We start from the raw sequence: 13,438 nt of genomic DNA on the forward strand, positions 1-13,438 counted from the left end.
GGCGGGGCCCTCCCCCGGCCCCCCGCGCGCCTGGCTCGCCGGCCCATTGGCCGCTCGGCACGTCGCTCCCGCCCGCCGCCCAACGGTCGTCGTCGCTGGCGGCCGCGGGGGCGGGACGTGCCCGGCGGGGCCCGCAGCCCAATCAAAAGCATTGTTTGTGGCGGGTGCCGGCTCCGGCGGCGGCGGCGGAGGTGTCGGTGTCGCTGCTGGTGGCGCCGCGTCTGCTGTCCGCCGCCCGGCCCCCTGCGCCCTCCCGCCGCCGCCGCCGCCGCCTTCCTGCTCGGCCTGAGGGACCGCGGGGGAGCCGCGGACGCCGTCAGGTGAGTGGAGCCGGAGGGGGGCGGGGCCGAGGCTTGATTGACAGGCCGGCGTCCTATGGGGATCCCCGCTCGCCGCCAGCCGCGGGCAGCTGGGGGGCGTCTGCCGGGAGGGGGCTTCGCCCGCCGCCAGCACCGGGCGGGGGTCCGCCAAGGGGTGGGGTTGTCAATTTGGGGGCGAAGGGGCCATCTTGAATAGTGCCCCCCGGGAGACACGTCTGCTTTGGGGGCTCAGGCGCGTGCGGGGGGCGCCCTTGGGGGGCGAGCAGCCCCGATGGAGGGATGGAGGGATGGGGTTGCCTGTTGCAACTCGGCAGCCCACCCCCCCGCCTGCCCTTGGCCCCACCACCCTTTCCCCAGTCCAGGAAAGGCACATCTGGCTTTTGGGGCGGGGGGCCTGAATGGGGGGCTCCCCTTTGGCTGTTCCGGGGGTTACCTTTGTTCCGAGATGTGGGGCAGCCTTGGGAGCTGTCCGGCTGCGAGGAGGCAGGGGTGCTGCCCAGATCCGGGGGGGCAGAAAAAGGGGCAGCCTCTGTGGACTTGGGGGGGGGCTGTGGGCCAGGCCGGAGGGCCGGGGGTCTTTTTTCTCCCCCCAGGGAGAGGTCAGCTGGGAAGCCGGCCTTTGGAGGGGTGGCTCGCGCGTCCATTCATTCGTTCGCTCCGTTCATTCATTTCTCTTTGGGCGCCTGGCAAAGTCTGGGGATGCCATCGGGAGAAGCGTTGCCGTGGGGGATGCTGGGCCAATGAAACCTGGGTTGGGGGCTTCTGGGGGTCCGCCGTCTTGAGGTTGGGGGAGCCTTGGAACGGCGGGGGGGCTGATACTAGTGACTAGGAAACCAAGCCGTGGCTTATGTGCCTCAAATTAAAGGTTTGGGGGTGGCTTTTTCTGGGAGCGTTGCCCAGTGTGGAGGCAACATCCTGGCAGGCCTCTAAACCGTGGGGCGATCACTTTCAGCAGGGGAATATGGGGGGGGGGGCTAGCCTTTGGTAGCAGGACTCCCCCTGCATTGGTGGGCAAGCGGGTACAGGGGCATTCGTCATTTGGGAGAGGCTAGTCTTCTGGTTCTTTAGAAGGGGGGGGCTGTGGTTTTCCCAGGTGGGGGTCAGTTTCAAAAGAAGCAGGGAAGGCTAAGCGGTCCAAGGAGACCATGATCGAGGAAAGGGGGTTTGGAGTTGAGAGGGAGGGGATTGGGTTGTGCTCCCGAGGAGTGAGACCTTTGGGGAAGCGGGAGCTCTTGGGGGGTTCTCTTCAGCCAGATGGGGGTCAAAACACCTGTCTGAGATGGAGAAGAAAAGGCAAAACTAGGCCTCGCAGAGCAGAAAGTCCCTCCCTGAAGGGTCACAGTGCCAGCCCGGAGCAGAGAGGCTGACTTGGCAACTGCAGGGAGATTAACAGCCTTGGCATTCCCCTGAAATGCTCCTGACGGCCATTCCAAAGTCAGCAGAGGGATGGGGGGTTGGGGGTCCCCCCGAAGTGAATTGGAGGCTGGAGAGGAAGAGGACCAGGGAGGAGGCACAGCTGTCTTGAGGATGTTCTCTTCTCAGTGGGGCTCATCTTCTCAGGGAGAGATGTGGGATTGGTCCCTCCCCCTCTTATTTGGGGGAGCAAAGGGCATCTGGCTCCCTTTGCTGTGGCTGGCTGCGCTTCTCCAGGCACGTGGGGAACGGTGAATCTCTCCCCAAAGGCTTGGGGGATGCCGGCCTTAGACCCAGGGGAGAGCGCGAATGAATAGCTGCAGGCTTTTTTTTTTTTTTTTAAACCCAACCTAGCCTCTGCATGGAACATCTGTCCTCCAAAATCTGGCCTTGTTGATTTTGGCGTTTGCTCCGTGGGGAGGGGGGAGCCTCGGCCCCCCTTCGCGCTTCTTTTCCGCCCAGCCCGGCGCGATGATTTGCCTTCCAAATTGTGCTTTCTCAACCCACTCGTCCTCGCCCCCTCGGGGCTGCTGAAGCCGCCTCTCGTGGGTGGCGAGATGAATCTGGTTGCTGCCTTCAGATTTCATTTGATTGCCCTGAAAAAACTCGGGGGGAGGCTTTTTTCCTCGCCCTGGGCACCTCTGGGGCCAAGGTATCCCCAGGGGTTCCCAAAAACGCTGAGCTGCTTGGAAGGAGGGGAGGCGCGAAGGTCTCCTTGTCCCCTCCCCTTGCTGGAGAGGACATTTTAATTTGGAAAGCGTGCGGCGTTCTTGTTCCTTTCTCCCTGGAGTGAAGGGTTAATGCTTCTTGGAGGCTTTGACCGGAGATGGTGGAACTGGCAGAAGGGAGGGGAAAGAAGACAGGCACCGCGCAGTTGCTGGTTTGCTTGGCAGCACCGGGCAGCTCGAGCGAAGGTTTTATCCAGCCGAGGGTGAGGAAAGGGAACCCAGATACTACAAGCGGCCACTTCACGAAGACCCAGATTCTGTAGCATCCCCCACAGCTAATTGGAGGAAGTAGAGTCTATTTTCAGACAGGCTCCTGGTACGATTTGATTTGTTCGATAGGCCAGGATGTGCAGGGAAGGGGATGGGAGATCTCCCTCCACCCCCTGCCACCCCGGGGATGCGCTTCCTCCAAATGAATCCAGCTGGTTGGGACCCTCCGGCGGGTAGACTTTCAGCATCTCCAGGAGAAAATCCTTCGGTGGAGATTGGCAGCAGCTTTTTCTGGAATGTCTGAGCCCCGCCCTAGCCCATGGGGAGAATGTGGTAGATGTGTGTGCTGCGTGCGTGTGTGTGTGTGTGTGTTTGTACACATACTAAATTGCTGTGTTGGACACAGAGGTAGGTGCCTAAGCTAGAAGTTTTGGCTTGGGCACTCCTTGGCCTCGAGCTGTTTCAGGAGGTTCCACGTAAATCCCACGGCAGGGGAAGAAATTTAACTTTGCCTGTACAAATTGGAAAACCGATAAAAGTTTGGTTTTTATTTGATTTTATTTTCGAAGCGTGGGCTGCATACGCTCCTGGCTGTTACGCCGTGGAGAAGCCTTTGTGGGGGCAGCCTCTCGGTTTGCAGAAGGGGGGACCTGTCCTCTGCCCCATCCTCGGTTTGCTAAATTTACTAGTATTTCTGTGTCGCTCCAAAAGGGTGGTGTGGTTGCAGTTGGTCGGCCAGGCCTTCAGAGACATCCTTCTGGCTCTTTGAGCAGTGCCTGCGGGTTCCGAATCCTCCTTTTCATTCTTTCTTAGGATCTGTCAGCCAGCGTTAGGATTCTCAGTTTTCCGGCCCCAATCCAGCACGGCCTAGTATCCCCAAGGCCAGGGGAAGCCTCCGAGCTGAGTCAGTCATTGCTAACCTGGTTGAATATATGACCGCCATACAGTCCTTGATCACTCTTTTTCCCTGCACTTTAAAACACCTTCCCTGCCTCCAATCCCATGTCTATAGAAAGCGTTGCTAACTACAGGAGAAGCAAATTTTGCATCTGTTTCTGATCATCCCAACCAAATTTGAGAAATGGGGCAGCGGGGGGGGGCGGGGGGCAAAGAAAACCAATCTTAAACTGAGTCAGATCTTTTATCCTTCAACTCAGTGCCAATTCCTTTTCTTTTTTGCCTAGACCGAGAAGTCACTTCCTAGCCTCACAATGTGTCATGATCACAGGAGAAACTCCTTAGTTTGTGTCCTTGTTTCAGTTTTCGGATGCATCCTGAGATCCTCTGGCTAGTGGCACAATCTACAGGTTACTCCACTACAGAACCGTTTGTCTTCTTTCTAACTGGCATCTTTCACAGATTTGGGGGTAACTTTGCCCCAAATTAGCAGTCAGCACTGAACCTCCCCATCTGGCTTGCTCTAGGACTGAGAGACCCCAGAAAACGAGGGGAGTTTGGAAACCGGTCTTGGCTTTGTTCAGAAAACTCCGTTCAGCTTCTGCAAAAGTTTGAATGGCGTCTGTAAAAAGTTTCTGTAGGTGTAAGTGAAGACCTACAAGCCCGTCTTTCCGACTTAGGTGAGAGTAGGATATTGAAGCTGTTGAGGCACAGTGGCCCTCTAAAATTAAATTTGAACGAATGGCTTCTCTAATTCAACTTAAGGCAGAGAAAAATGTGCCCCGTCCTCTGCTCCTGCGTCTCCTTCACCATGGCGTACGTTGCAGATTTTCTGATTCGTGCTTTTCCCAGTATTTCTCATTTCATACATCTGAACTTCTTAGTCTTCCATAAGCATTATGGTAAACGAGGTTAGACCAGTATTTTCCTAAGCAACCAAGCAGTTTTTCTTCCTTTTAGCAACGAGACGGGAACTTCCGTGCATCCCGGAGGCATCAGCTGTCTCTGTTGGAGATCAGGCCACGTAGAGACTGACCCTAATAGTCTGATCCGCTTCCTGTCCGGTTGCTATCAAACGGGGCAAGAGGATCTCATGCTTCCAGATGTTCGCAGCCAGCCACTTAGACACATCTGGAAGCCGAGAGATTCTCCCCTTTGCTAAAGAATAGGACGGAATTTCAAGCCAGTTTTGATTTTGGGGATGGCAACGTTCATGGAAGTCCTGGAGGGCAATGACCCTTCGCCTTGATGGCCGTGTGACTGCCTCTGAAGGCCATTTGCTAGGAGATGTGTGGGGTTCCTGGTGTAGCTGGTTGGCCTTTGTGAAGACAGACTGAGCCGGGGTCCAATCTGGTTATGTTCCTGTGTTCTGAACGTCCTGCAAATAATAGCACCATTGGTTTTCTCAATAGTTCAGCTGCATGTCATCTCTTTCCTTATGGGAATTGTCCCAACCCTTTCCTTGGTTACTCCATGCCAGTGACGGTGCAGAGATGAGTCCCCTGTCGTGATGAAATGCCGGCTTGATGGCCAGAGGGTGGCTTTCTTTCGAAATGTGTGGCCTTGAGACTCCTAGCCTATCCTATAGTCTCAGCGATGGCGAGAGGGTTTTTCAGATAATCTAACCAAATCTGCATAAGATAGGGATAAAGAATGCAAGCAAAATTGATAGCAAGACAATTCCCCGCTGAGAATGACATGAGCTGTACGTTAGCAGTTCAGGAAAAGCTTGGGACAATTTAACCCCCTTTTTCTTTCATTTTGGGGAAGGGCAGGGGGTCTCGCGGAGGCGGCTACGCTCTGCGGGAATGTCTTTTGCTCCGTGTGAAAGTGTCCAATAAATAACAGGTCCTGTTCCTCCTTGGAAGATGGAATTTTTCCTTAAGATTGGTGCAAAAATTGAAATGTGTCTCCCAGTTTGATTTCGGAAAAGAAAGTCTCTAAAGCAGTTTCTCAACCTTGGGAACTCTTAAGATGTGTGGACTTCAACTCCCAGAATTCCCCAGCCAGCCATGCTGGCTGGGGAATTCTGGGAGTTGAAGTCCACACATCTTAGAGTTCCCAAGGTTGAGAAACACTGCTCTAAAGTTTTAGAGATGGAGTGGAGAAAAATGGTTGTCAGGGGCAGGAAAAGAAAGCAAAACCATGTATTGCACACCCTGCCACTGTCTCTTTCAGGTTTTGCCGTGCGTTAGCCCGAAATCCTCAAGCTGCCCTGTAGTCATGAGGACTAGAATCCCTGCATGTCTGTTTTAAGGCTGCGTTCATGCCGAGCTTCCACGTGTGTCCATGCAGCCATATCTTGGCAGCGTCAACTCTACCTGGTTCTCGATTTCAAGTACTACAACCTCAGCTTGGAGGGTTTAAATAAGAACTCACCAGACCCTTCAATAGCGGCAGAGCCCAATTCTGCGGGCTGGAAGATAGAAAGCCCTGAGTTGGGGCTGGTATCGGGCACAGTGGTCATCCAGGAGGGGTTCATTCCAATATATTTGCATTGGGAAACGATCTGCTCTCTCCCTATCCGGGTGCAGGCGAAGGTAAAGCCGGAATAATCCTGGAAAGGCAGCCATGGAGCAATCTCTGGAAGTGGCTAATTCTCCCGTGGGTTCTTTCCCAAATGAACAGACACTCCGCTCACACCTGACTGCAGAGCCCTGGGGAGAGGCCCCGTACCCCAAGAATCAAGGGTTTGATGGACTCCGATCCAGAAACAACATGATTTGGGGGTGGATAAAGCCACCAGCCGCCTCCTCTGAGGCTTCTGGCACCCCTCCATCCCCGATTAGTTGCATTTCTTTCGACCTGCACGGATTCCCCAGTGCACCGTCCTGGGGTCTGGTGGCCAAGTGGGGCCAGACAAGGCAGAGATGCTGTCTCACCCACCCACGCACCCCTGCCCTCCACTTCCTTCCTTTTTCTGTCCCTTCGTGAGGTTCATTACCTCTTTCCCTGCGACCCGTCAGGCTACTCACCGTATCTCAGTGGCGGTACTGAATCCTGCTTTCTAGGAGCAGGGTGACGTTAAGTGTGATGGATAGCTGCAAATGGCTCGGAAGACAAGGTTTTTGCTGCTGACTAGCCACCTTTCCACCCCCCCCAAACACTTTATTTACACACACACAGACACACACACACACAGTTTGCTTGTTGGATTCCTCCACCACCTCCCTTCTGTCTCCCCATCTCCCCACCCCAGCTGCTTTATCCTTGTGTGTACGGGAGGCAAGATAATTCACTTTAATGAATTATAAAACTTGTTTCCCTGCAGTGGGTCTTCATTTTTAGTCCTCCTCCCCTTCTCACAGCCCCAGATTTACAGCCGGAGTGGAATAAAATTAACTTGCATCTTGGCCACTTGTCTCCCCAAGGAACGCGTGCAGAGGGAGCTCCTGGCGCTGGCAGGGTAGAGGATCCGCGATCAGGTATCAGGTAGGCGCGCCGGAGAGGCTGAAAGAGCTAAGCAAGGAACCCGGGTGGGGGATGAGCTCCTGAGGATGACGGACCGTGATCCACGGGAGTCGGAGCCCATAGAGCATCCTCCGTCCTGTAAGGACCTCCTTGAACTGAGTGTCCCACTTGGAGGTGGCTGCTTTTATAGGGCCTGGCGAGCCGGGATTGGCGGTTGGGGACAGCTGATGGAACGTTCAAGCCGCAGCCTCAGGAACCCCCCCAAAACCCGGAGCGGAGTGCGTTTGTAGGGGAACTAAGTGCTCAGAGCAGAAGAAGCAGGTGATGTGCCCAGCAGTTGCTGTGGCTGCTGTAGAAGTCGAGACCATGTAAGCTGACAAGGCTCAGCTTCTGCTGCCCTGGTGCAAAGGTGGGGGGGGGACTTGTTCCTGTATCTCCTGAGCATCTGCAAAGTTTGAGCCATAACAGACATTTGCCTAGTCTGCTTGATCCAAGGTGTGTTTTTTTGGGGGGGGGGGCTATTTTGGTATTAGTCAGAGTCTCCTCCTTTTCTTCCAGCTGAACAAGGAACAGGAGAGCTGGGATTCTCCCTGATGCATTCTCCACGTTAATGCAACATCTTGCCAGAAACTGGGTTCCACTTTTTAGAGAGCGGAGCACCCAGATTTGATGAGCTGGCTCCCATTGGCTGACTTTGCCTATGAGGCTAACAAGGGGCACCCCACTTGGAGGCTCTTTTGTGGGTACTGGGGCACGGTGCCAGGCCCGGTTTGCTTACCAGAAGCTGGTTCCCCCATCTCAGAGAGGTTGCAGACGAAAGGAATTTCGGTGCTGGGCCCTTCTGGGATTCCAGTTTTGTGCAGGTGGTTTGCACAAACCCAAGTTAGCCTTGAGGTCAGTTCGTTGCAAAGGGAATGAGGATTGATGTGGGAAAGTGAACAGAAAACAGCTTGCGAACTCCATGGGGCAGTCCCCGGCTTCTGACTTAGGAGGTGGGGCAGTTTCATCCACCCCCAGGCCCCATTGATATAAAACACACACACACACACACACACACACACACACACACTTTCAAAATCTTGAAACCCTGGTTTGCGAACAGCGCTGTCCCGTCATTTGAGCCAGTGTTAATAACGCTTTTCAGGCCATCTTAATTTCCTTCGATTGCATAAAGATGGCCGTGGTGCCCCTTTGGGAACTAAAATAAAAGTGGGAAATATTGAACGCAACCCAATTCTGCCTGGGCCTTGGGAATGGAACAAGGGCTTTCTTGTCCTTTTTCCTGCTTTTTTTTCTTTCTTTCTTTCCTTGCTCTGGAGAAGAAAACCCATTCTGCCATTCGAAACCGTTATATAGGAACTGCCTCTCTGCTGTTGAGACAGACAGAATCGATAGCGTGTGTATTTCATTCCTGAACGAGTTACCTGTTAGGTAGGACCGCTCGGACAGTGCCGTTTTGCAGGAGTGCAGAAAAGTTACAGAACGTGAACTTGGCTTTTTCTGTTTGGGGGCTCGCGGGGGAGACGCCAACGTTTCTCACAACGGCCGGTGAAATCCCGGCTTTCCTTAAAAAAAAGAAGACTCCTTTAAAGAGGGGTTAGGTGGATTTGGGCTCCGTCTTGACGTTGAACTGGCCGAACGGCTGGGTTAATTAAGGATTTCGATGGGCTCGGGGGAGGATCTGGGTACGTTTCCCTGCACGCTCCGGCGTCCAATTTCTTTGCAATCCCACGGTCTCTTTGGGCAATTCCTTTGGTTGAATGTTACGATACCCCTTGCCTGTGCCCGCGTCGCAAGTCAGCTCCAGAATGACAGCTGCATTCAGATAACCGACTTACTGCACACTGTTAAGCCTGGTTGATTTTTTTAGAATTGTGAAAACCCCCCCGCTTTGACTCATTTAAGGCGTTGTGTGACCCCACCCGTTCAGCAAAGCCCAGTTGATAATGTCTCCAACGGGACGATAGTCCTGAGAGGTTCATAAGAAGGGAGCAAAATTATGGACTATTTCCCATTTATTATTATTGCCATCACCACCATTATCTAAAGTTATATTGCAGAACAGGGGAACCCGTGATCTCCAGATGTTGACTCGATTTGCCTCACTGAGAGCACAGAATTTGGACTGTTTGGTCAGAATTTGGACTGTTTGGTAACAGAGAGAAAAAACGGTTGCTCCAACTGTAATGATTAAATGACTTTTCTCACTTCCATTACAGGCCAGATTAAGCCACCTTCCTGAACAGACCCCATTTGAATAGCGCCTAACTGCAAATGGTGTAGTAATCATCATTTTGAATTAAAGCAGGAAGGTGTAGGCAGGTAAAGTTAATGGATTAAAAACAAACTTGGGATCAGCTAAAAAAAACCCTACCCCCCCAATTAAAGCAACATCGGGGTATACTTTTCCCTCCTATTTTAGTTACTCTGATGCAGTGCTTCTCAACCTTGGCAACTTGAAGATGTGTGGACTTCAACTCCCAGAATTCCCCAGCCAGCTGGCTGGGGAATTCTGGGAGTTGAAGTCCACACATCTTCAAGTTGCCAAGGCTGAGAAGCACCACTCTAATGTTTAAATGGACAGAAAGTAGCAGTGTCTTAGCAAAGATCTGTTACTCGTTGTTCAACTTCAAAAATCATGCCTCCTGTCTGCGTTAAAATAATTCTTACCTATTGCAGGCAGTTGCCCCCCTCCCTCCCTCCCTCCCTCTCTCCTTCTCTCTCTCTCTCTCTCTCTCTCTCTCTCACTCTTTCTGTCTTTCTTTCTTTCTTTCAATCTTTAAATGGATGGATTTCACTCCCCACCTAATGTAATTAGCTCCTTAGTCTGCTAAAATGTAGAAGCTTAATCGATTGGTGATTTCTTGAACCAGATTGCGGCCCATGGCAGCCATCAGCCACAAATGGACTCTGTGAGATACGCTGAGGTCCTGAATGACCGTGGCCCCGTGACCCATGAGCCTCCTCTAATTCTGCTGGCGGATTGTCTTGGGGCAATCCAGGTGCCCCCTTTTCACGGGAACTCCTTGCCCCAAGACGAGGTGAAAACCGTTGGTTTCGATGGGCTTTAAAAGCGAGGGGTGAAGTGCTTAGAAGAGGTCTGTAACCAGATGGTTGAAAGTGAACCTCCCACCTCAGCCTGCTTCCATATTCCATATTTTATTTCTCTGCTCATCGCTTTTTGAATCGCTAGCAGGGCTCCCTCATTCGTGGTTGTCTTATGTATAGACATGAATAATTAACAGAACTAGCAAACCTGCCCCAAATTGTCTGTTTTGGCCCGAAGGAGACGAAACGGGAGGGGATTTGGTGCGCGGCCCCCCCAGTCCATCCAGGCCACTCGGCCGATACCTCAGCAGCGCCTCCTGTTGCACTGATGGGGCAAGGAAGGTCTTATTTGTGGTAGGGTGCAAAGACGGGATGCTTCTGCAAAAGAGCAGCTGGCGGTTCTCAGCTTGAGGCCCCCCTGCTCCAGCAACGTTTTCAGGGATCGGCTGCTTTAAAGAAAGAAGAGGTGACAGTCGATCTGCTTGGGGTGCAGGCTGGAGATGCGAGTTGTAGAAACGCTTCCCACGCAGGGCACCCGTAGCACACTGCAGGTGGGGTGCAAGAGACGGATGCCCAGGCTGAAGGCCAGCACTAACCGCCTCCTGTATTTTCCCCGTGGCTTGGTCTCAGCACCGTCACAGGGAGAAAACGTTCCCTGCAAATTGATAACAGAGTCAGATCAAAGCCTATTTGTCTGAAGGACCCGCTCCAACTATTAAGGTCCTCCAGGTCCAGGTTAGCTGCCATTCAACCCAATGCTAAGCAGCTCTTTGGCTGCGCTCCCTCTGATTCCAAAACCTACCTACCTTCCTTCCTTCCTTCCTTCCTTCCTTCCTTCCTTCCTTCCTTCCTTCCTTCCTTCCTTCCTTCCTTCCTCTTCCTCTTCCTCTTCCTCTTCCTCTTCCTCCATCCATCCATACCCTTCACCGCCACTCCTCTCCTTCCTTCCTTCCTTCCTTCCTTCCTTCCTTCCTTCCTTCCTTCCTTCCTTCCTTCCTTCCTTCCTTCCTTCCTTCCTTCCTTCCTTCCTTCCTCTGGGGCAGAGTGAACCGAGGGGCAGCTTTGTGATGGGTTTATCTCTCGCCAACCACCTGTTATTCCAGATTGGTCTGTCTCAACAAGGATCCCTGGGGTGGAGAACAGTTTCTGATTTGCATCAGGTTGCTCCAACTAAACGGGTACTCATTCCTGACTCGAAGCCCCCTCAGGGAGGGCGCTGTGGTGATGGGATCCTTCCTTAGATTGTAGGCATCACTACCATAGTGACATCCCACGTGACACAATGTCATCACACTGATGACGCCGTGATGTCGTTTGTGTCAGTTGGCAAGTTGTGTCGTTTGCGTCCTTGGGTTGATGATGTCACAATGTGTACGGTGTCTCCTCTGCCATCCATCAGATACTGGAATCATCTGGGGAAGAAATACATGGATTGGACATTAGAGCTGGGAAGATCTCTGTTACTCGCACACGAGAAGGCTCACGGATAGACGGTTTCCCACCAGCATCAATGTCCTTCAAGATGCCATAATGTCATATCTGCACGGGCGCAGTCTCCGCAGGCCATTTTGCATTAGTGGCCTCGTGATTTTAAGTGGAAAACGTGGGCATGGAAGGTAGAAGATAGGTTTGTCCAAGCTTCTGTGGAATTGATCCAAGGGTGAGGATCCAGACTGAGCTTGGCTTCCCTCAGAAATAAGACACGCAATCTGAATTTAATGTCTTAAGGTAGCTGCCCCGGAACTCCAATTCATCAGGTTCTTCGTTGGTTTTTAGGGTGAAAGGGCTTTATGTCTGCTGCCCCCCTTCAGTTGAAGAACCCAACTGCTCCCACCCCACCAACGCCCTACGTAGGTCAACCACTGGTGGGTAGACCAAGGCCTCCAGGTAGCTAGATTTTGTATGTTGGCTAGGCAAGAGATCCTCCAAAGCAGGACTTCTGGGCTGGGCTGGGCATTATAGGAGCTGAAGTCCAACACGTGGCCAACCCCATTGTTGCCCCAGTCAGCCCATTTCAGGACAGAGTGTCAAGAAGCAAAAAGGTTCAGAAGCTGGCGGGCATCCTCGGCCGAACGGGTCTCTGAATCCAGCCTGAGTGGTTTGAACGGGGCCCCGTCCCAGGCCTGAGCAGCCTTGGCTGGCCAGCAGCCTCCAGGTGAGGCCTGGTGGTTCACAAGCTCCCATTCTTCTTCTTCCCTCTGGATGATAGAGTCGCTGGGAGTTGGGTGGCATATAAATTTAATAAATTATGACGATGACGACGATGATTGATAGGAAGACAGCACCCGGCGTGTTAGCCCATCCGGAGCCGATGCCAGAGGGAGATTTCATCTGATGGCGAGGCGTGCTGAAGCCTCGGCCTGGCGTCCCACAGCAACTTTTTTTCTTTTTTTAATGGAATTGCATGCAAGTGGGCAAACCCCTGGGTTCTAATTTAGCAGCGGTTGGGCTCCGGGTCCCGCTTTGGCGCTGTCGACTTTCCAGTGGCAAAGCTGAGCGGAAATCGTTTTCCTTTTCCCGGGTCGAACCTTTTCGGGCTCTGCTCCTTGGCTCGCCCCACCTCGAAGACGCCCCCCTTGGGGGCATTTAAAAAAAAAAACCAACCTCCCCCCTCCCCTCCGTCCTCCATCCTTGGCCCCAAATGCTTCAGAGACCCTCCGAGGAAAAGTTCACACTTATGAATGGGAGGCAAAGTTTGGCGGGGTGCCAGCCTCTCCTTTCAGCGGGGGGGCAGGCACAGCAAGCGCCCCAGCGGTGCCAGGCGAGGGCAGGGGGTGCCGAAGCCGGGCGACGGCTCCCGTGCCACCACCAACTTAATTTTTTTTTTATTTTTTTTTTTAGCGATAATTCCATGTCCTGAGGTTACAAACCGGCTGCAACTGGTTTTATTTTTTTTTCCCTTCCTCTCCCCTGCCCCCGCTAGGCATCATGGGTAAAAGTAAGCCTTCTCCCCCCACCCCCCTTTCTTTTGTTTAATATAACGGCACCACAGATGATTGGCAGCGACGTGCCCGTTCCGCGGCTGGGCTCAGGCTGGTCCCTGGAGGGGGATGGCACGCCGCGGCCGCCCCTGTTCCACCGAGGGGGCTTCTGGTGAAAAAGCCCCCTGGCGCCTCTGCCCCCTGCCCTCTTCGCGTGCTCACGATCCGGCTTCCCCTCCATCTGTCTGCCTCTCCCCCCCTCTTGACAAGTCAAGGAGGGTGATAGAATACGCTACCTGTAAGTATTCTTTGGGGCCGTCTGCGCTTCCATTTATCTCTCACCGTCTTTTCCTCTCCCTCTTTTTCTTTTTTCCTTCTTTTTTTTTTTGGAAACAAAAACAGTGCACCCCTCGGGGATCAGTGGAGACTTTCCCAAATTAACGTCTCCATCTTCTCTCGCTCATTCTTCCCCCCGCCCCCCCGCCTAGGG

The 13,438-nt window shown here is 53.2% G+C and overlaps 1 protein-coding gene and 1 long non-coding RNA gene across 5 annotated transcripts in view; one reads left to right on the forward strand and one right to left on the reverse strand.

The window, feature by feature from the left end:
- The first annotated feature begins 159 nt into the window (after positions 1–159).
- Positions 160–13,438, forward strand: part of GATAD2B (GATA zinc finger domain containing 2B) — a 32,736-nt gene continuing 19,457 nt past the window's right edge. For 2 of the 4 annotated variants that reach the window (XM_015890125.3, XM_025174030.2), the window contains exon 1: positions 12,985–13,246. The gene's annotated coding sequence lies outside the window, so the exon portion shown is untranslated. Of the gene's footprint in view, positions 321–12,983; positions 13,247–13,438 lie in introns of those variants that run through there. The other 2 variants (XM_088137194.1, XM_025174031.2) reach the window with 2 other exon arrangements.
- On the reverse strand, positions 9,721–13,389 carry LOC148216355 (uncharacterized). Its single transcript, XR_015795516.1, has 3 exons — positions 13,245–13,389; positions 11,119–11,439; positions 9,721–10,682 (listed from the first exon to the last, which is right to left on the reverse strand). It is a non-coding gene; the product is annotated as an uncharacterized LOC148216355 (long non-coding RNA).

The sequence above is a fragment of the Python bivittatus genome, unplaced genomic scaffold (genome assembly GCF_059951505.1).
Source record: "Python bivittatus isolate LINGU-HERP-01145 unplaced genomic scaffold, Pbiv_v1 ctg000180_np1212, whole genome shotgun sequence".
Taxonomy (NCBI): domain Eukaryota; kingdom Metazoa; phylum Chordata; class Lepidosauria; order Squamata; family Pythonidae; genus Python; species Python bivittatus.